Source organism: Nycticebus coucang, chromosome 4 (assembly GCF_027406575.1).
Source record: "Nycticebus coucang isolate mNycCou1 chromosome 4, mNycCou1.pri, whole genome shotgun sequence".
Lineage (NCBI taxonomy): Eukaryota > Metazoa > Chordata > Mammalia > Primates > Lorisidae > Nycticebus > Nycticebus coucang.
In genome coordinates, this window is record NC_069783.1 from 131,167,334 (window position 1) to 131,189,523 (window position 22,190).

At 42.2% G+C, this 22,190-nt stretch overlaps 1 pseudogene; it reads right to left on the reverse strand.

Moving 5' to 3' along the window:
• Nucleotides 1–63: 63 nt before the first annotated feature.
• LOC128583470 (small G protein signaling modulator 1-like) overlaps nt 64–22,190 on the reverse strand; it is an 82,210-nt pseudogene continuing 60,083 nt past the window's right edge.

Genomic DNA, 22,190 nt, shown 5'->3' on the forward strand with positions numbered 1-22,190 from the left:
CTGACCACAGATGCATGAAGGAGTCTGTCTGAGACCAGAAGAACCTCCTAACTGAACCTAGCCCAGACTTTTGACCCATAGAATCATGAGGTAAATAAATGGCTATTTTAAACCACTATGTTTTGGGTGGTTTGTTATGCAGCATCCCTGTGGTAACAACTGACTGATACAAGGGATGTGGCATGATTCACCTTTCTGGGGAAAGGCCAGACAACCGTCATGAGAAGCTGACCCCCATCTGGGGTCACTAAGGTGGAAGAGAAGGAACACAGTCTTCAGAAGCAAACATTTCTTTCTTCCCAATTAAAAAAAAAAATTAAGAAAAACCCCTAATAATGAAACAACAACCACAACAAAAAAAGCAGATTGACATTATTTCTCTGTTTATATATATTTCTCTCTATATAGACACAACTCTTCAGCAAACATTTACAAGATATATGGGGCACACTGGGAAAAAAGAGGGCACTCCATACACAGAACAATTCCCACGCATCCAATTCCAGGACACAGACACACACCATGTACAAAAATCTGAATAAGCACGATAAACAAAATATATATGAATTATTCCAAATCACAATCACAGATGCTCTCCAGACACTACAGAAGGCAGAGAAGACATCTTGTGCTGTACTTTAAGACTAGTCTGTTAAAAAAATAAAGAAAGAATCAGAAGGTCTGAGACTTGGGTCTTGCTAAAATAACATCCTCTGTAGAGAACTGCTGAGTGGCAAAATAGGACTTTCATCCCGAGGGGCCTTTTGCACCTTTCTTCCTATCTGGGGAAGCTGGGGGGCCGGGGGGTCAGATGCAACTGTAACAGTAGCAAGAACATTGACTACGTCCCTTTCGCTTTGCTGAGGTGGAACGAGAGGTGGGACTGGTGAGATTACTGTAGCTTCAAGTCTCCCGGGGAGGGAGTTCTCTTCGAGCAAGGCCCCACATAGCCTCTGTCCACCTGCACCTCTCAGGGCAGAGGCTGGGGGTTCAGACGAAGCTGCAGTTGCTGCAGCAGAGAGAAAGCTTGACAAGCACACAGGGCAGGGATGCCTTCCATCCTGGTTTGCTCTGGGTGGAGGACTAACACGCCCCTCTGCAAACACCTCAGGAGACTGCATTTCCTATCTCGTCCCCGCTCCAAAGTCCCACCTGACATTCTTTCAGCACCCTAGAGGGAGCAGGTCTATTGGGAAAGACCCTTCCCCCCTGGTGTCCACCATTTCCTCCTATTCTGGGTCCATTTTCAGGACAGAGGAATTGTCAAGACTGCTCTATTAAAGGGAGAGGAAGGCAGAAAGAGCAAACTAGTTCATGTGCAGTCTGTTTGTGGATTGGTGACTCTGTGTGAAGATGTGGAGGTGACCATTCCCAGATTTAGCTGTTCCCTGGCCCCGGTTCATCAGCAGGTGCTTCCTAAGGAAAACACATACCACACTCTACGCTGGCTGACCTCTGCCTTCCTTTTCCTTCTAGGTCCTGAGTAAGCTTAGAGAAAAGCCAGCCTCCTTGATCAAGAGGCTTTCACCAAACACGTGCCTTTCCGAGACTCAGTATGTGGAAGAAGAGGCAAGGTCCTCCCTTGGACAAAGACAGCAGGATGTGGATTCTGCCCTGACCTCTTTGGGCAGGACCCAAAGACAGTGGGGAGGGAGGTACATTTGTAGCCTTCCTCTAAGCCAGTGGTTCTCAAATAGGGGCAACTGTGCCCTGCAGGGGACATCTGGCAATGTCTGGAGACATTTTTTTTTTTTTTTTTTTTGTCACAACCAGGGTAGGGATAGGGAATGGTGCAACTGGCATCTTATAGGTAGAGGTCAGAGGAGCTGCTCAACATCCTACAATACACAGGACAATCCCTCTCAAAATAATCACCTGCCCCAAATGTCAGTAATACTGATGGGGAGAGACCCTGCTCAGAGCCAGTCTGTGGCCATGTTCTGGAACATCTCCCAAGGGTCCTTTCAGAGTGCAGAGAGTCCCATAGACTTCTTCTACACCAATTTCAAAGCAAAAATTCCCTCCCAAAGTCTCATCTGACAAGACAGCTCGGAAAGATGGAGAAAGAAGAAAAGGACATCCTTTTGGAGACCAGGAACGGCACCAACAACCCCCAGCTCCCACAAGGGAGAAATGCCAGACGTTTCCAGGCAATCTTTGGTCAAACAGCAGAATGTATAAGGCTGAACTGAAGGGTTACCCCGCGACCCCATCCGCCCAGCAGCCAAAGTCAGGATAGTTTCTCTTGCACAGAACTCAGTGCACTTGAACAGACGCCAGGCCCTGGCTTCAGGGATAGCCTCTGGCAGGGAAGAAAAGAGGGCAGGGGACGGGCAGGGGGTGGCTCGCTGGCACTGCCCGGGCGAGGTGCCCCTCACTTGTTCTCAATCAGGGTCTGCACTTTGTACACCAGGTCCCGGGCCAGCTTCAGGACTTGCTTGGTGTTGTGTCGCTCGGCCATTTCTGAAAGAGGAGAAGGTGAAATATCATGAGCCTCCTTCTGTGTGCAGCCTGGGGATACATTTCTAGCCCCTGGGGAGGGTATCTGGAAGCAGAGACTTTGGAGGAGGCCTGTACCTCCAGATCCCACTTTCCTCATCTGTAAAATGGGAATTGTCAGAAGAGCAGCTACATCTCAAGGTCACTGTGGGGATCAAATGAGGTTGGTTCACAAAACGTGCTTGAAAAAACATGACATCATTCCTCCCCTCTACTACAAACGGAACTTGTGAAAGCAATGCCAGGCACACAGCAGATGCATAAAGATACAAAAAAAGAGGAGGTAATAATGCGAGTAAAGGAGAAAGGAGGAGAGAGAAGGATGAAAAAGCAAAATAATAATAATAATAATTTTATCAAGAGTCACACAAAATGCAGACTTGTAAACCAGAGAAATTCTAAATGTAAACATTTACCTTAAAGAAACTATTTTGTAGAGGGGGGAAAAAGCCCAAAACAGAACAACTAAGATTGTGGGTGCTGAGATACTTTAGAGTGCTACAGTGAACTCACAGGGGCACTGTGGAATATTTAAGTTTTGAGGGGAACACAGAAACACTCCACCTTTATTGAGCACCACATCAACTGCTAGCTGGAGTGAATTCACAAAGGGCATGACATGCCTATCAATTCCTTTGCATTTTTGCAAGCTAGATTTTCAGTGGTCACTATGATAAAAAGCAAGCACTACGTGAAAATCGACATGGAGCAGAAAACGAAGGTGGTAGTGTTCAATTGGCTACCGAGGCTTGAGAAGTTATACAAACCTAACCCGTGCGCACACCCCATTAGTAAGTAATTGTACTTATATAAGAATAAAATAAGAATAAAAGTGTTATTTTCCTTCAATGTATGTGTGTTTTCAAATGCCATTAAGTTGTTAGGACATATAAATACTTATTAAGTGGTTTGGACCTAACTGTTTACTAAATGCAACCTTTGACCTGAGGTGCTGTAAACATTTTATAGAGACACTAGGGATGCCAGGAATTGAGCAAGTTTGGGAACCTCTACACTAGTGATTTTCAACCGGTGTGCCACAGAACACTAGCATGCCATGAGAGGATCTTAGGCATGCCGCAAACATTTTTCAAGATCATTAATTAAATTACCTTTTTCTTTTTTTTTTTGGCTGGGGCTGTTTCAACCCACCACCTTCCGTATTTGGGGCTGGCGCCCTACTCCTTTGAGCCACAGGTGCTGCCCTAATTAAATTACTTTTGAAAGAAGTTCAAAGCATAGTAAGCATGTCCTTTTCTAATTCTTTGTTTGGATCAACATAATTTAAGTATGCTGTGGAAGTTTAAGTATAGGTTCAAGTGTGCTGTGAGATAAAAAAGGGTTGAAAAACACTGCTCTACACTAATATATGAATGGCCTTGGGTGCTCAATTATACCTTCAAACTGAAAACAACCTAGATGCTAATGATAAGAGATGGTTCAGTAAGCTATGGGACAGTTATGAGAGATATATTCTATAGTCTTAAAAAGTTATCGTATGGACTCTGTCTCAAAAGAAAATTATTATATGGAAGACAATTTTTGAAATAGTAAAAAAATTGTAATAATAGTAAAAAAAATAAGCTACATACATTTGGATTCTGTGATGGTAAAAACATAAAAATATACATGACTGTGGTTTCTGGGAATGGATCCTAGAGTAGAAAAAGGTCCTTAGTAAAAAATCAGGTGAAGTCGAAATAAAACCTGTAGTTTAGTGAATAGTAATGTGCCAATAGTAATTTCTTAATATTGACAAATATTCCAGGATTGTGTAAAATGCTAACAGTCGGCAAGGCTAGGCAAAGGGTATCATTAACTCTCTGTACTATTTTAAATCTAAAACAGTTCTAAATCTAAAATTTTAGTAGATAAGGAAAATCCAAAATTATTTCAGAACAAAAAGTTTACTTAAAGTGAGAACCCTGATAACGCATCAAAAGTGCCATCAAAAGTGTGGTGGCTCACGCCTACAATCTTAGCATTGTGGGAGGCTTAGGCAGGTGGATTGCTTGAACTCAGAGGAGTTTCAGATCAGCCTTAGCAAGAGTGAGACCCTACTAAAATAGAAAAACTAGCCAGGCATTGTGGCTACTGGGAGGCTAAGGTAAGAGGATTGCTCAAGCCCAGGAATATGAGGTTGCTGTGAGCTATGATGCCACAGCACCCTATCCAGGGCAACACAGAGACTCTGTGTCAAAAAAAAAAAAAGTGACATCACAGGTGGCCTTTTTCTTCTTTTGGTTTTTCTATAACCTTTTTCATTTTTTAAAAATGTATTTAATGGAAGATTTTTTTTTTTTTTTTTTGTAGAGACAGAGTCTCACTGTACCGCCCTCGGGTAGAGTGCCGTGGCGTCGCACGGCTCACAGCAACCTCTAACTCTTGGGCTTACGCGATTCTCTTGCCTCAGCCTCCCAAGCAGCTGGGACTACAGGCGCCCGCCACAACACCTGGCTATTTTTTGGTTGCAGTTTGGCCGGGGCTGGGCTTGAACCAGCCACCCTCGGCATGTGGGGCTGGCGCCCTCCCCACTGAGCCACAGGCGCCACCCTTAAAAATATATTTAAAATAGAGACAACAGTAGCAATAGCTTTCACTTATGGGGCCCCTCCCATGAGCCACGTGGTGCAACTTACCCATGTTGTCTCATTTAATCCTTTGGGCATCCCTGGGAGGGAAGTGGTGTTAGCAACATTTTATCTCTGAAGGGGCCCAGAGATGTAAAGTCATTTGGACAGGGTCACACAGCTCCTGAATGGCAGAGCTGGGATCAGAATTCACATTTGTCTGGTTCAAAGGCTGTCCTTTCTCATGCTTTTCCTATACATATCAATCCTCTGAAGCAGACGCTGCTACCCCATTTCACAGATGAGGAAGTGTGTGTTTAGAGAGAATGAAAACGTATTGTCCATTGGCACAGATGGTCAGTGGCAGGGCCAGGCTTTGTCCCTGAGCTTATTTCAACACCCATGATCCCTCTGCCAGATGCCTGAGAAAAACATTTTCAGCATTACATAATATCAACTTATCCTTTTGAGAATAGTCAAATAGTCAATAAGAAGTGAGAAGAACCCTTATCATCCCCTTCACCATGAATCAATTTCAGCAACTGTCCAACCCTCCTGAATGGGGCCATACGGAAGCCTGCACCCACCACAAGACAACCTAGTCATGCAGGTACCATTAAAGAATTTGATGATATCTGTGAAATCCATGTTGTTTTCCAAAATGATGTCTCGGTAGACTTCCACCAGAGCCAGTGCGATGAAAAGGACATAGTGGGTGGATGAGACATGTTTGGCTGCCCAGATAGTCTACCAGACAGAGAAGACATCATCATGAACGAGTTCTATGGAAACACAACACACATGCATGGGGAGAGAGTCAGCAACAGGGCCCATGGTGCTGCCCTCCCTTGTGAAAATCATTCTGGGAAAATCCCAGGCCAGCTCTGATTTGTGCTTCTGTGCTGGTGCAACGGATAGAGCCCAGGCCAGGTCCAAGAGACCTGGACTCTGTCATTTGACAGAAGCCTCAGATTTACCCATCTGTAGAATGGGTTCTGTAAAGCAGGTGGGTTCTAAGTTCCTTCCAGCTCTGATACTCTGTGAGCAGAGGAACTTGGCGCGTCCAGGTTTGATTTACACAGACCTGTCCCTGCCCTGCCCTTTGACCAGAGTTCACCCCTAACCCACATCTCCATCTCCATTAGCACCTATGGAAGTGTCTCTAAACCTTGTCTCCCAAGCACATAGGCAGAGCTGGTGCTGCCTCTGATTCTAGTAAAGAGACAGAACAGAGCAGGGGTTAAAAGCAAGGCTTCCCATGTCCAGTAAACTCCTGTGAATCCTTCCTCCAGTACTCGCTAGCCAGGGGACCTCGGGCTAGTTACTTCTCTATTTCCCTCTTTCTTTCCTCACCTGGAAGGTGAGTGAAGCTGATAGTAGCAGAGAACCAAAGAGGTAATACATATAAATGGCTAAGCACAGTGTCCATCAACTAATAAACCCCTTCATATATATTAGATGTTATTATTATTACCTTCCCCTACGTTTGCACAATGGCAACAGTGTGCTGTGTGATATGCATCACTTCCAAATCATGTTTGAAATGCGTACAGAATAACCCCTGCCCGGTGGGCTTTACAAGTCCCGGTCCCTGATAAGCATCATTACAGAAAGGAAGGGAATAGGCTTTGGGAGTAGACAAAGGTGTATTCAGATCCTGGCTCTCCCAGTCCTAGCTCTGAATGTCATTCTTCTCAACAGCACTTTCCTCATTGGTCAAATTTGGATTTTTTTTTAAATTTCAGATTAATAGGAAGGTACAAATGATTAGGTTACAATGTTTGCGTTGTTAGGTAAGGTCCCTGTTATAGTTGTGTCCTGCCCCCAGGAGTTGTGTCATACACCTTACATTGTGCCCACTGGGTGGGAGCTCACTGGTCTCCCTCCCCCTCCCTTCTTCCCCTTCCCTTCCTTTCTCCCCCAGCTTGAATTGAGGTTTTCTCATGTGTGGGCATGTATTAGTTCATCCACTGTCTTCATATCAGTATTTGACTACACTGGATTCTTGCTCCTCCATTCTTGTTATACTTTACTAAGAAGAATGTATTTCCATTCCATCCAGGTTAATACAAAAGCTGTAAAGTCCCCATCTTCTTTTATGGCTAAATAGTATTCCATGGTATACATATACCACAGTTTGTTAACCCATTCACAGTCAAATTGGGATCTTAACAGCACCTACGGCAGAGTGAATAGACTGTCAGAGCTCCACACACGTGTGCCACTTTCCTCTGCTGCCTTTGCCCCAGCACCCTTCAGGCACACCTCTACTATGTCTTTTCCCGTTCAGTTCTGCTATAAATAGTCTAGAAATAAAACCTCCAGTGTACCTCGCTTAAAATCCAGCAGGAACCAGCGATAGCAGAAGTAAAAGTGAGTGTAGTCCCCATTCTGATGCATCAGCTCAAATAGCTCTGAGTCCAGGATCTGTTGGAAGAAGGAAAGGGCAGCATCAGCCTCCCGAGAAAAAAAGTTGGAGCAGAGGGGACGGTTGAATAATAGTGGCACATCTGCACAACATATACCAGTGGGGTTAAAAACATGGGCAAAAGATCTGAGCAGACATTTCTCCAAAAAAGATTTATAAATGGCTAACAAGCACACCAAAGATGCTTAACATCATCAGTCATTAAGGAAATACAAATCAAAACCACAACAACATACCCACTTCATACTCATAAGCATGGTTAAAATCAAAATGATAGACAGTAACAGGTGTTGGCAAGGATTCAGAGAAACTGGAACCTCATGCCCTGCTCCTGGGAATGCAAAATGGTGCATCTGCTGTGGAAAGCAGTCTGGCAGCTCCTCAGAAAGTTGAACATGAAATTTCCATGTCACTCAACTCCTAGGTATAACCCCAAGAGAAATAAAAACATAGATTCACATAAAATTTGTACATGAATAAATGTGGGTAGCAGCATCATTTGTAACAGCCAAAAACGGAAGCAATTTGAATGTCCATCGACAGATGAATGGATACACAAGAAGTGGTATATTCGTATGATTTAATTCAATATGACCTGGTAATAAAAAGGAAAAAAATTCTAATATATGGAACAATGTGGATGAACCTTGAAAACATTATACTAAGTGAAAGAAGCCAGTCACAAAAGGCCATATATTGTATGGTTCCATTTACATGAAATGTTTAGAAAAGCTAAATCTGTATAAAGACAGAAAGTAGACAGCGGCTTCCAGGGTTTGAGGAGAGAGAGGAAGCGGGGAGTGACTGCTCATGGGTAAAGAGCTTCCTTGGTGGGTAATGAAGATGTTCTGAAATTGGTGATGTGTGCATAACTCTATGAATATACTAAATACCACCGAATTGTACACTTTACAAGGATGAATCGTATGATATCTGACTTATATTGCAAAAGAATTATTATTTTAAAAAAGGTGGTGGAAGAATGTCTCCAGCTAACAGATATGCTGTTAAGTGAAAAGGTAAAAACAGCAGGTTCAAAATAGTATGCACAAAAATAAGGGGGAAATATGTGGAGTTAAGATTCTAATTATGGAAAAAATAGCCATATAAAATGGCAAAGTATATAATAGAACAGGTAATTCATCAGAATGGTAGTCCAAATAAACAAAAAAAAAGAAAAAAGAAAAGATATTCAGTTCCACTTTTAATCAAGAAAAACGCAAATAAAATCCCAACAGGATGTTCTAATCACACCCAAGATACTGGTGAAAATTAAGATGTGTGACAATATCAAGTGATGATGGATTGTGTCAAAAAACCCTTCCAACACTGCTCTTGAGCACAGAAACTGGTACAGTCACTTTGGAGGCTGAGCGAGCTGTGTCTGCTGAAGATGCGCACGCTCTCTCTGACCAGCAGTTCCACTCCAGGGACCTGCCCTCTTGCAACACTCTTGCATGTATTCACAGAGAAATGCACACAAGTATTTCAGTACAGCACTGACCAAAAACAAAACCCCAAAATTCCCCAAAGCAAAAACAAAACAAAACAAAATGAAAACAACCTAAATGATCACCAACAGGATAGTGGATTCAAATAAAATGTGATATAAAGTGTTACACTCTTGAAGTGCATGACTGTACTTCCAGGAATTAATTGCCCTGTTGGGAGTGAGCATCGCAAACCTGTTACTGAGTATAAAAACAAGCTGCAGAAGAATTTATACCATTTACAACTATTCATGTAAGTAGAGAAACTTGAGAAACAATATGTAGTATTAGATGTTATTTAGGATTATATGTGTATGCTTTAAAGAATTTCAAAAAATGCATTTTAGTGATAAATGTCACATTCTAGAAAGTGCTTACCCCTAGGACGACAAAAGTAGGGGAATGCCTACATGAAGGCTGAGAAATAAATCTGTAGTTAACGTTCTATTTCTTGGGCAGGTGCAGGTGGAAACGTGGGTATTCATTATATTACTCTTTCTACTTTTCTCAGGTCAAAAGGATTTAGTAACTTTTTTTTTTAACTCTACCAAGGAATCTTTCAGAGCTAATGTGATTAAGGATGTAGCTCCACTGCTTGTTCGTAGATCATTACGGGTCCCTATTATTTACTTGGGTTAACACATTTCCATTCCTTCCGCTCACAGGGGTGAATGTCTCAATTCATCTGGGAGCAGATACACTATAGATGTTAAAGAGCTAGCATTTATTATAGCACTTCTCAAACTTGAGCTTGCATCGAAATCACCTATGGAGCCTCAAATGGCATGGATTCCTTGGCCCAACTCTCAGAAATTCTAATTCAGTGGGAGACCTTGCCTAGTAATTTGCATTTCTAAAAGTTCTGAGGTGAGGCTGATAATGCTGCTCATGGACTAGACTCTGAGAGGCATTGCCAGACATCGGGCTAAGATCTATAAATGCATTAGTTTGTTTCATTTCCCTTGTAAGTGTAAAAATTTACTGGGAATCACATAAATAAGAAAATAAGCCACTTTTACAGATGAGAACGCTGAGGCTCAGGGAGATAAAAGCCTATGAGGCTGGACAGCTAGTGAGTAGCCGAAATAGGACTCAAACCTATTGAGTTGGCTCCAAATTGCTCACTCTTAAGCCACTAAGATACACTTACTGTTTCTCCAAAAAGTCCAAACAGGACTAGATACTGGCTCATACTTGGATCAGTGACCTCATGTTTGCAAAGTGCGTGTCCATGGCACCTCCATGGGGGAAGTTCTGGTTCATCCTCTTCATGAGCTCTGTGAAGCAGCTGAAGGCGAGGGCTTCTGAGGAAGCAGCACAGGACAAACAATCAGCTGTATCATTGCCCAGGGGACAGGGGTTCCCAAAGTGATGGTCTAAGGCCCAGAGCTGGTTCAAAGTCCACAGCCAAATACATAACTTATGGACAATGCAGAACCAAGAGTATTCCATTTCAAGGGATGCTTTCTAATCTTAAATTCATTACCTATTTCTCACCTTGCAGGTTTTGAAACATCTTCTTTTAGGAAATGATGGCTAACAGCAGATGCTCTTGTGAAGAAGATCCTTATTTGCTACAATGAAAAACTGGTAATGTTTTGTTGGTCCCAAACTTCCCCCCCCCTTTTGCCATTCTATTGGTTCATGAAATTCTCAAGTCTGGGAACCATTGTACTTGCACAGCAATTGTCAATACTGGAAGAACTTTTATAGATGATAAGCAAAGAAAAGGCCGGATAACTTTGTGAAATGCTTAGAATATCTGCTGCGTCAGGAATCACTACATGTATCTAGTAAGTAAAGGTGCTGACAAGTCCTGCAATTTGTTTTGTTTAACTCAGTGTTTCAAAAACTTTTTGAAAATGGTATTTTATTTTCTCTTAGCAATTGATAACTTTGGAGAAAGCTACACTAGTCTGAAGGGTTCTCAAAGTAGGATGTCATTTATTTTTTCAAAGACATTTTTTAGAATAGTTTAAATCTATAAATAATTGAGATGATAGTAGAGTTCTCACATACCTCACATCAGTTTCCTCTATTATTAACATCTTAATATTAGCACGACACCTTTGTTACACTTAATAAACCAATGTTGATGCCCTTATTAACTAAAGTATATATTCAGATTTCCTTAGTTTTTACTGAATGTGCTTTTTCTGTTCCAAGATCCCACCCAAGATGGCACATATATCTCCTCTTGGCTGTGGCAGTTTTTTAGGCTTTTCTTGTTTTTGATGACCTTGACAGCTTGTGGGAGTAACAATCAGGTATTTCTGTAGGATCTTACACCATGAGTAATGGAATTTTCCTAATGTTTCTCTCACAATAAGAAAGATTATGGGTTATTGGACAGCAGACCATGGAGGTAAAGTGCCATTTTAATTATATCATATCAAAGGCATATACTATCAATGCAATTTAAGATGGATGTTGACCTTGTTCACCTGGCTGAGATAGTGTTTGTCAGGTTTTAGAGCTTTAATGTTTCTCCCTCACCCATATGTCCCACCATTCCCACCATATTGGACTTTTTGAAGGAAATCACCATGTGCAGCCTGTGGCTCAAGAGTGGGGTTGTACTCCCATTTTTGAATAGTCTTAGTAGTTTAATACATTCACAATGTTGTGTGAATTCACCACTATCTAGTTCCAGAACATTTCTTCACTCCACAAGGAAACCCTGTACCCACGAAGCAGCCACTCCCCATTTCCCTCTCCACCCAGTCCCTGGAGAGGCGTGTAGCACTAGTCTACCTTCTGTCTCTGGCTTTGCCTTTTCTGGACATTTCATATAAATGGAGTCATACAAATCACTATCTATCAGTGGAACAGAAATCACAGTCCAGAAATAAGCCCTCTCGCTGATGGTGAATTGATTTTGACAATGATGCCAAGACACAGTTCAACTTGATTTGCATATTCCTACTGATTAATGATGTTGACTAGCTTTAATGTGCTTGTTGGACATTTTCTATATCTTTGATTCTACTGAGAAATGTCTATTAAAATCCTTTATCCATTTTAAATTATCTTTTTTATTATTGAATTATAAGAGTTCTTTGTATATTTTGGATAGAAGTCCCTTATCATCACATATTTGACCTGCACTTTTTTTCCCCATTCTTTAGATTCTCTTTGTTTTCTTGATGGTTTCCTATGGAATACAAAATTGTTCAATTTTGATGAAGTCCAATTTGCCTATTCTTTCTTTTGTCATTTATGCTTTTGATGTCACATCTAAGAAACCAAGGTCACAAAGAATTCTCTGTGTTTTCTTCTAAGAGTTTTACAATTTTAGTTCTTGTATTTAGATCTATGATCCATTTTGAATTAGTTTTTTGTCCATAGTGTGAGGTAAGGGTTCAACTTCAATCTTTTGCATAAAGATATCCAGTTGTTTCAGTACCGTATGTTGAAAAGACTATTTTTTCCTCATTGAGTTGTATTTCTGTATCAATTTTAGGGGCAGCTTGTCAATTTTTGCAAAAAAGGCAGTAAATTTTTGATAGAGATTGTACTGAATCTACAGATCAATTTGGAAAGCATTGCTACCTTAACAATACTAAGTCTTCAAGTCCATGAATATGAGATGTCTTTCCATTTATTTAGGTTTCTAAAATTTTCTTTTATCAATGTCTTGTGGTTTTCGATGTACAAACACTACAGTTCTGTTAAATTTATTTATAAATATTTTTTCTTTTAGATGCTACTGCAAATGGAATTGTTTCCCTAATTTCATTCTGGGATTGTTCAGGCATACAGAGGTACAATAGGCTTTTATTTATTGACCGTGTATTGTATCCTGCAACCTTGCTAAACTTATGAGTTCTATCTTTTCTTTTATTCCTTAGGATTTTCTATATTCAAAATCGTGTCATCCATGAATAGAGATTTAACTTCTTTTCCAATCTGGATGGCTTAGATTTCTTTTTCTTCCTTAATTGCCCTCTACAACTTGTAGTGGCAAATTAGATATCCTGTCTTGTTCCTGACCTCAGGGGGAACGTGCTCAAATCTTTCCTTATTTAATATGATGCTATTTGTGGGTTTTCTGAGGTACTCTTTGTTGAGTAAGGTGAGTAAGTTCCCTTCCATTCCTAATTTGTTGAGTGTTTGTTTTTTGTTTTTTTTGGTGGTGGTGGGGGAGGGTCGCCACTTTGTTGCCCTGGGTCGAGTGCCTTAGTGTCACAGCTCACAGCAACGTCAAACTCTTGTGCTCAAGCAATTCTCATGCCTTAGCCTCCCTAGTAGCTGGGACTACAGGTGCTCACCACATGCCCAGCTATTTTTCTTTTCTTTTTTTTTTTTTTTTTAGAGACGAGGTCTTGCACTGGCTCAGGCTGGTCTTGAACCTGTGAGCTCAGGAAATCCACTCCTCCCAGAGTGCTGGATTACAGGCGGGAGTCATTGTGCCCGGCCCTGTTGAGTTTTTTTTTTTTAATCATAAAAAGGTACTGGATGTTGTTATGTTTTTCTATGTCAATTGAGATACTTTTGTGTTCTTTGCCTTTTAATCTGTTAATGTGTGAATTACAATGATTTAGTTTTGTATGTCGAATGTCTCTTGCATTCCTGGAATAAACCACACTTTGTTTTTGTTTACAGTCCATTTTGTATCTTGTTGGAATAAGTCCGTTGATACTTTGATGAGGATTTTTGCATTTATATTCTTAAATAATATTGGTATGTAGTTATCTTATAATGTCTTTGTCTGGTACTGGGTGTCAGGGTACCAGTGGTACCCAGTACTCATATGAGGACTGGCCTCAAAATGAGTTGGGAAGTGTTCCTTCCTTCTGTATTTTTTAAAATGAGCTTCTACATAATTAGTGGTAATTCTTTGAATGTTTGGTAGAACTACCCAGTAAAGCCATCTGGGCCTTACTGGCTTTTTTTTTTTTTTAAATTCATATTCATGTACATACAATCAGTGGCTAGCAAAGGCCTGGATATGTGTTAAGTATTGGGCATCAAGGGACACAAGGAATTTTACTTCACTAGAATCTTGATGTGTTCTCCAGACAGGTCTTCTGAGCACCTGTCCTGACCCATTCCATGGAGTCACAAAGTGAGTTTAACCTCCCTGCCCTGTGGTGGGAAGGAAACTGTACCCCCCAGTCCTGGGGCAGGGAAGACACACTCACCATCATCCAGAATGACCAGCAGGGGAGCCAGAAGGTCACACATGCCCTGGACATAGCCGATCTCAATGTGCTGCCAGACGTAGCTATGAGAGATGTGAGGGGCCAGTGATGGCATGCACAACCCGCCTCTGCAGGCCCCTCCGCCCCTCACCCCTGCACAACCTGCCTCTGCAGGCCCCTCTGCCCCTCCCCCCTGCACGACCCGCCTCTGCAGGCCCCTCCTCCCGTGTTTGGTCTCCCACCCTTCACTTGGACCACTCCCTCAGCATCCTGACTACCTGTCCTACTCTCTTCAAGCATCCTATGAGCAGCCATCAGAATGACCTCCCTGAAGTCCAGCTCCAGGAGGCTTCTGTATGTTCAAAAACCTTCACAAGGTCCCCACTGTCTGATGGGATGATGTACAAACTCCTTTACTGGGGATATAAAGCATTTATAACCTGTTCTCAATTCATGTTCACAGCTTACATATTACTTCTTAGTTTCTCTTCCCCTCTAGCCACACTTCCCCTTGCACAAATAAACCACATTTATACCTTGGTGCCTTTGCCCTAGCAGTTTCCTCTATCTGGAATCTTGGTCTACCCTTTATTAATATAACAATAATTTATATTTACTGAGCATTTTCTGTATACTCAGCCCACTGTGCACGCATTGCACCATTTACTTTTCAAAATAATCACACGAAACAGTTACCATCAGCATCCCATTTTGTAGCCATACAATCAATTAGTTACTACTAAATTGTTTGTAGTCATTAATTCTGGGCGAGTGGCATTGACTAGTGAAGATGAGGAGAAGTTTCTCTTTATATCTTATAAGGCTCTAATCTCCTTAACTTACTTGAATTTTTTAATAAGCAGGGGTTACTTTTGTATTTTTTTTTTAGGCAAGAGTGATACAAAGTTTATTGAGGAAGAGAAAGATAAGTTTACAGAGTAAGAAAGTTGACAAAGCAGGATGTGTTTGCCATAGAAAGCCAAAGAGCCTCCATTGACAGGGCAAATATGCAAAGAGGCCAACGTCCATATTTTAATAAATGCCAGTAGTTATTTTTTAATGAATAGTACTTAAGCCCTAGATCTTGACTTAAAGAAAAAAAGAAAAAGAAGGCAGATTGTAGAGACAGAGCGATGTGGCTGTGAGCTACCCACAGCCCAGAGTGCTCTGAGTAATGTAGTTCCTCTCTGAGCCTCCACATCCCCACTTATAAAAGTTGATAGGTTGAGGGTTAGTTGAGGACTGATTAAGCAATGATCAAAAAAGGCTCAGAACAGTGGTATACAGTAGGTGCTTAATAAATGCTCGGTGTTGTTGTTTTTATTATTATTTGTCAGTGTGGGTTGAAATTAGATTCCAGGTGGGAATGAAGTCAGCTTCAGAGACCGAAATAAATTCTCCCTGGGCCTGCAAAAGCCCTGATCTTGTCCAAACCCTCTCCCTTCCTGGGTCCTTCCCCTCACCCCCACCACCTGCACATGATGTTGCGCAGCTTCTCCAAGTTGGCAGGGGTGAAGTACCAGTAGTTGCGGTCACACCTCTGCACATCCTTCTCGATGCGATGCAGATTCACTGTATATAGGTCCAGCAGCTCCGGCTATAAGGCCCCAAGAGGGGAAGAAATGAAAAATTACACCCAACTCCTCACTAGGAGACAAAGAGCATCTCCCCTCCTCCTAATCCTCTCCTGGACCGCTTGGGTGTTTGATTTCATTTGTTTTTATTTTTTTTTTATTCCAATAAATTTAGGGGGTACAAATGGCTTTTGTTACAGGGATGAATTGTATGGTGAGAAGTCTGGGCTTTCAGTGTATCCATCACATGAATAGTTTGTTTTGAGGGCAAGTGTCTTTTATTCTATAGGATACAATTCTTTCTCAAAGAGTCGCAACTACAGGGAGCGCACTGCTCTCTGCTAGAACCTGGACAAGGAGAATGGAAGAACGCACTCTGGGCTTAATTTTGAAATTGTTCAATGGTATGACAAGGAAATGGCAACATTTAAGGACCAAAACCTAATCCAGAAAGGTGAGATAACACCAAAATTGGCTTACTCCCTGAGGGAAGATGCCAAATTGGAAAATTTAAGCTTAGATTTAATTACTTTGAGTTCCCCAAACCTTCTGAGGTGCGGAGTCTAATAAAAGACCTTCCTGAAGAAAGGTAGAACCCCAAAGAATCACACCTTCAGTAAGGGATGACTAGAAAAACTATTAATACTAATGTCTCGGGGTCTCAAAACAATGCCTGATGCCTGAACATATGTATAAATTAAGTGTAAATGATCTCCCTAGATGATTAAGAGCCACAAGTCAGGTTTACAACTCATGCAGGTTTATAACCCACATTTCCACAACCTGGATGGTATGAAAGATCAGAGAATTTAGTTCAAAGTCATCTCACACTTGTATTCTTCTGGTACCAGGGAGAAAACCCTCTATTGAGGAATCTGCTTCACACCTAGGCTTTAAATAGGGCAACAGACAGAACTCCAAGAAATACGAACCTGTGCTCAAAAATCAGAAAACACCCCCAGAGAAAGAAAGGCATCATAAATAACAGCATAAATGCCAGACAGCAGAATGAGACTCCTGCTTAGTTTTTGCTGTATTTAAAGCAAAATACATAAATATGTTTGCTCTATTTAAGGAAATAAAAGAGGTTAAAAACAAGAGGAGTAGATTATAAAAATAAGTAGATTGTTTTAAACCACAACTGCAGAAAAGCCAAATAAAACTTTAAAAAGGCATATTAAATGCTAATTAGAGAAAGGTGACAGAAAATTAGACACTCTGAAGAGAGAATTAGTGAATTAAAAGGAGATCTGAAGAAAATATCCAGAATTCAGCACAGAACGTCAAGTAAATGATAAAATGAAAGAGAAGTGGTGTCAACGTCAAGGAAATGATAAATGAAAGAGAAGTGGTATCCATAGAGGACAGGGTGAGAAGATGTAACGAACGTTTAACCAGAGCTACAGCCGGAGAGAGAAAATGGGGAAGTAGCAATAGCTGAGTAAATAATAGATGAGAATTTTCCAGAACTGTCTAAAGACACCAATTTGCAGATACATAAAACCCAACAAACCACTACAAAAAAGAAATCCATACCTAGGCACACAATGTCACACACCCAAAAAAAGAACCCTAAAGGTGGGCAGCGCCTGTGGAGTAAGGCACCAGCCCCACAGGCCGGAGGTGGTGGGTTCAAACCCAGCCCTGGCCAAGAAAAAAAAACAAAACCCTAAAGGCAGCCAGAAAGAGAGGAGATTATCTTTAAAAAAATGAAAATTAAATCTTTCAAGATTTTTTAAAGGAATGACAAGTAAACAACTGATTTATCCACAGCAACAACGGAATCTACAAGACAGTGGAACAATACCTTCAAAATACTGAGAGAAAATAACTACAATCTAGAGCTGCATATTCCGTGAAAACACCTTGCAAGAATAAGGTGAGATGAATACTGTTCAAAATGGAGAGATACTCTGCAACAGGACATGCTAAAGAGTGCACTTCGTACAAAAAGACCGTTATCCCAGAACGAGAGGCCTATGATGTAAGAAGGAATGAAACGCTAAGGATGTGGATGCCACTGGGGCATGTGCCCCTCAACAAGGGAGAGAACCAAGAAAGAGGTAAACATGAGACGGAAAATAGAAGAGAAGCAAAGCAAAGGGGACGTGAGATGAGGGTGGATGACAACTACAGCTCAGGCATGGGGACAGGGCAAGGCCTGAAAGCCTCGGGAATTCTTTGGATGTACCAAATAAATAAACCTGACATATCCAAATACTTGAGAAGAGATTTTTAGAAAACTGGAAGATTGGGGGAGTGAATTGATGATAAATACATAGCAAAGTCAGTAAAAAACCTCCTTTCAGCTGACGTCCCTTGGCTTGGAATTTCTGGCAAGGAAGCAAATTTGAATATTCAAAAGACACTGGACCCGACTCTAAATCACAAAGCTCATCATCAAGGTTGCCGGTGATCAAGTGCTTAGGATGTCCCAGGCACATGGGACTTTAACTTGTTAATTTTGAAAGCAACTTAGGAAGGAATAGGGAAACGGAGGCTCAGAAGGGATCAAGTGACTTGCCAAAGCTGAGATTTGAACCCAGGATTATTTACTGCAAAACCTGTGTTCTTTAAATATTATCCTCCCTCCCAAATGTGTTTCTGTAGTGAATCCTCTGTGATGGGCAAAATGCAACAACCCAGAGGGCTCACTACTGGGTTGTTCTGGATAAAGGGTTTGTGGTACATCCCCTCCATCCTACAGCTGGAGCTAAGATAATTGAGTGGAGAGTCCTGGTGACTTACAGAGTAGGTGACACCACTGGACGACACAGGGGACACCTCATTGTTGGCAAAAGTGGTCACAACCAGAGAAGCCAGCGCAGGGAAGAGGCTTTCCATCTCAGGCTCCTCTGAGAGGTTGTCCTCACTGTCCATCTGGCTACGTTTCTCTGCCTCGCTGCCCCGCCAGCTCTCCATCACAGTATCATCCTTTTCAGGCAGGGCCATGTCCATGCTGCCAGTGATGGACATGAACTCATCCATGCTCTCGTTGGCAAGGAGGTCACCTCCAGGCTGTCCTGCACAGCCAGCTCCTCACGAGCCTCGTCCTGGGAAGTGGTGGCCTCACTGCTCTGCCTGTCATCCATGCTGCTGTCCCTGGGTTGCAGCACTGGGGGGATATTCCGCTGGGCATCCAGGACACTGTCTTCTGTGCTGAGACTGGGCTCCGAGTGCTCCGAGAGGCCCGAGGAGAAGTTATGGGAGGAGGGATGCCCAGAGTCTGGGGAACAAGTGCCGTTCACCAGGTTCCCATTCGGGATCTTGGGCTGTTTCCCTTCCAACCTGCCTTCAGTTTCCACCTGCTCCACCTCATCAACAGACTCAAACACCTGAGGACAAGGTGCACAGAGACAGATGGACTAGGATGCCCTGCTCACAGCAGCAACCTGAGTACCCAACAACAGGGATCAGTCCAAACATGCCACACGCACACAGTGGAATACCAGACAGCCAAGTGAAAAGAGAGGTAGAACAAGGCAGAATACAGATTCCTGCTTGTGATAAATAAAAACGTGACCTCCATGCTTGTGTGTGCATAGAATAAGCCAGAAGGGGACCTAGGGCATTGAAATGGGGGAGGAACATGTTTTTTCATCAGACAGACCTCTACCAGGTGCACATCATTCTTTAAAAGGAAAAAGAAAAAGGATCAATTTTTAAAAAAGAGTCTTTTATAGCCATGTGGTTGATAATTATGGATCAATTTTAAAATGTAGTTGGATATATATGAGACACTATGAAGAAATATCCAGGATACATTTTAAAGATTTATTTGTGTTTCTTTATGTCCTCAGGTCATATCCCATCAAGGTTAGACAGCCAAAAACTGTGTTCCAAAGTCACCTGAAATATTTCTTTTCTGTTATCTCACCAACTTGATTTATGGTTAGTTTTGTATATTTCTGTGCTTTTAAAAACTTATTTTGGATTTAATTGGTTTAAGATAAGTAAAAAATTTGCCTAACTCCATTTAAATTCAAAGTCAAAATTAGAAAAAAGAAAAAGCATATTCAGGGAAATGTAGCTTCTTTCCCTGTCCCCTCCCCCTCTTGGTAACCATTTTGATTTAATTCTTGTTTATCTTTCTGCTGTTTTTGAAAGCAGATGCAAAAATATACCTATATTAATATTTCCTCTTTTCACAAGAAAGGTGACATACTACACGTTTCTTTTCTTCTTTGATATCGAGCTATCTCTTTTCATCAAATGAAATGGAAAGTTCTTGAACACATTGATGGCATTTATGTAGAATTTTTTTTTTTTTTTTTTTTTATTGTTGGGGATTCATTGAGGGTACAATAAGCCAGTTACACTGATTGCAATTGTTAGGTAAAGTCCCTCTTGCAATCATGTCTTGCCCCCATAAAGTGTGACACACACTAAGGCTCCACCCTCCTCCCTCCATCCCTCTTTCTGCTTCCCCCCCCATAAACTTAATTGTCATTAAATGTCCTCATATCAAGATTGAGTACATAGGATTCATGCTATGTAGAATTTTTTTTAAAGACTACCAAACACTGCTATATTTGCTATAACATTGCTATATTATTTACAGCTTTCTGTTATGTAAAGGCATACAGAAGGTCTTGAAAGGATATTCAGCAAAATGATGATGGTGATGTTATTTCAATGGTGGGCAGCCAGGGATTAAAGATGATCAAAGTAAACTTTGACTTTCTCTGCAATGTTTTAGTTTTTTACAGGGGGACTAGATTCATATGTTACTTGGAAAAAACTTGACTTTTAAAGCTAGTATAAAAAGCTTCAATAACCCAGAAAATGAACTGCAAATGATGGACATCCAATCCCCATCACCCGGGGTGGAAGGGAGGGGCATGGGCTGGCAGGGTGAGGCCGGTGGAAGGGGTGGGGCCTCTGAGAGGTCACCTGTGTGCTGCTGCTGGAGTCACTGTGCAGGCAGATGTTCTGGTGGCCCGAGCTGCAGCTCTGGGAGGACTGAGAGAAGGAATAGGAGGGAGAGAGGGTGAGGCTGCATCCTGGCCCGCAGCAGGAGTGTCTGCTGGTCTGTGAGCCACGAAGCCTGATTTCCTCTCTATCCTGACTGGCTCACCCCCTCAGGGCTCAGCTTCTTAGCTATAAAATGCAAAGAGGGAACCACTCCCTGCTTCCCGGAGCTTCCTCAGAGACTGCTTTGGCCTCTGGGCCTCCACCTCCCACTTCCACAACTGGAGCATCCACCATCAACCGCTCTCTACTTGAGACGTCTGCCAGATATTTTAGCTCAGAGTAACTGGTTGTTTTTATGGCTCATTTTTATTTAGCTGCTCCCTGCATACGTGCCTTCTGCCCTTGAATTTGGCAGTTCTTGCCTATTCTGATGCTATGCCTGGCCATGTGGCTTGCTTCAGTCATCGGGATTAGCAAACTTAACTCAGTAGAGGCTTAAAACGTGCTTGTGCATTTCTGGCTTATCTCTTCAGCATCTGCTCCTTGCTGGAGGGACGATGAGGCCCCTGGTGCACACGGCTGTGTCATCACAGACAAACGAGAATGCCCAACTGAGATCAACAAACCTTTCAGTTAACCAGACACAGACAGCTGATGCCAGAGTGAGCCCCACCCAGCCCAGCTCAGAGCAGAACCTCTCACCTGGTCTCACAGACTGGTGAGCAAAAATAAATGTTGATTGTTGGAAGTCACTGACTTTTGGTGGTTGTTTGTTATACAGCAGTATCATGGCAATTGATAACTGATAGAGATAACTGGTGAACAGAATTAACCTTTTTTTTCTTAGCTCCTGCTTGAGGCTGTTTAACTGGAGGTTCTGGGAGGTTACTGGAACATTCTTGACATTCTAGGACATTTCTGACAGTAACTAGCACGTAGTAGGTACTCAATAAGCATTTGTTAAATCAATTAAAGCCAGACATTGTGCTAGGGACTTTATATACCTTGTCTTGTTTGAACTATACACAAACCTCCTCTGTACACCTGATTAGTCCCACTTTACAGATGCAGAAACTGAGGCCCAGAAGAAAAGGTGCTTGCAGGAGACCCCAGAACTAGGTAAGGGTGGAGTTAGAACCCAGGTCTAATTGCAGAGTCACTCACCCCCCCAACCTCAAAAATAAAGCCATGAGTGGTACTGTCCCAAAACCCCAGACACTCAGCCTAATAAAGCAAGTCTTGGCCTTCACCACCCCTCTTGTTCCCTGAACCACTGCTGTCACCTCATTGCTGATGGTGGAGTCTCTGTGCATCATTCGGTGCAGGTGGCTGTCTAGGCTGGCTCCCGAGGAGCATTTGGCCAGAGCTGCAGCATGTGACTCCCGCTCCCTCTGTCGCACGATTGCTTCGCAGACCAGCCACTCAGCCATGGTCTGTGCATAGCAGGCATGAATCTGCTCATCCACCTGCCAGGGCAGATGCAAGGACACTTGAAATGCTGAGGCCCCTGGAGAGAGTCAGCCTCACCTGAAGAGAGTGGCTCTGAACCATCCAACATTCATGCAATTAGC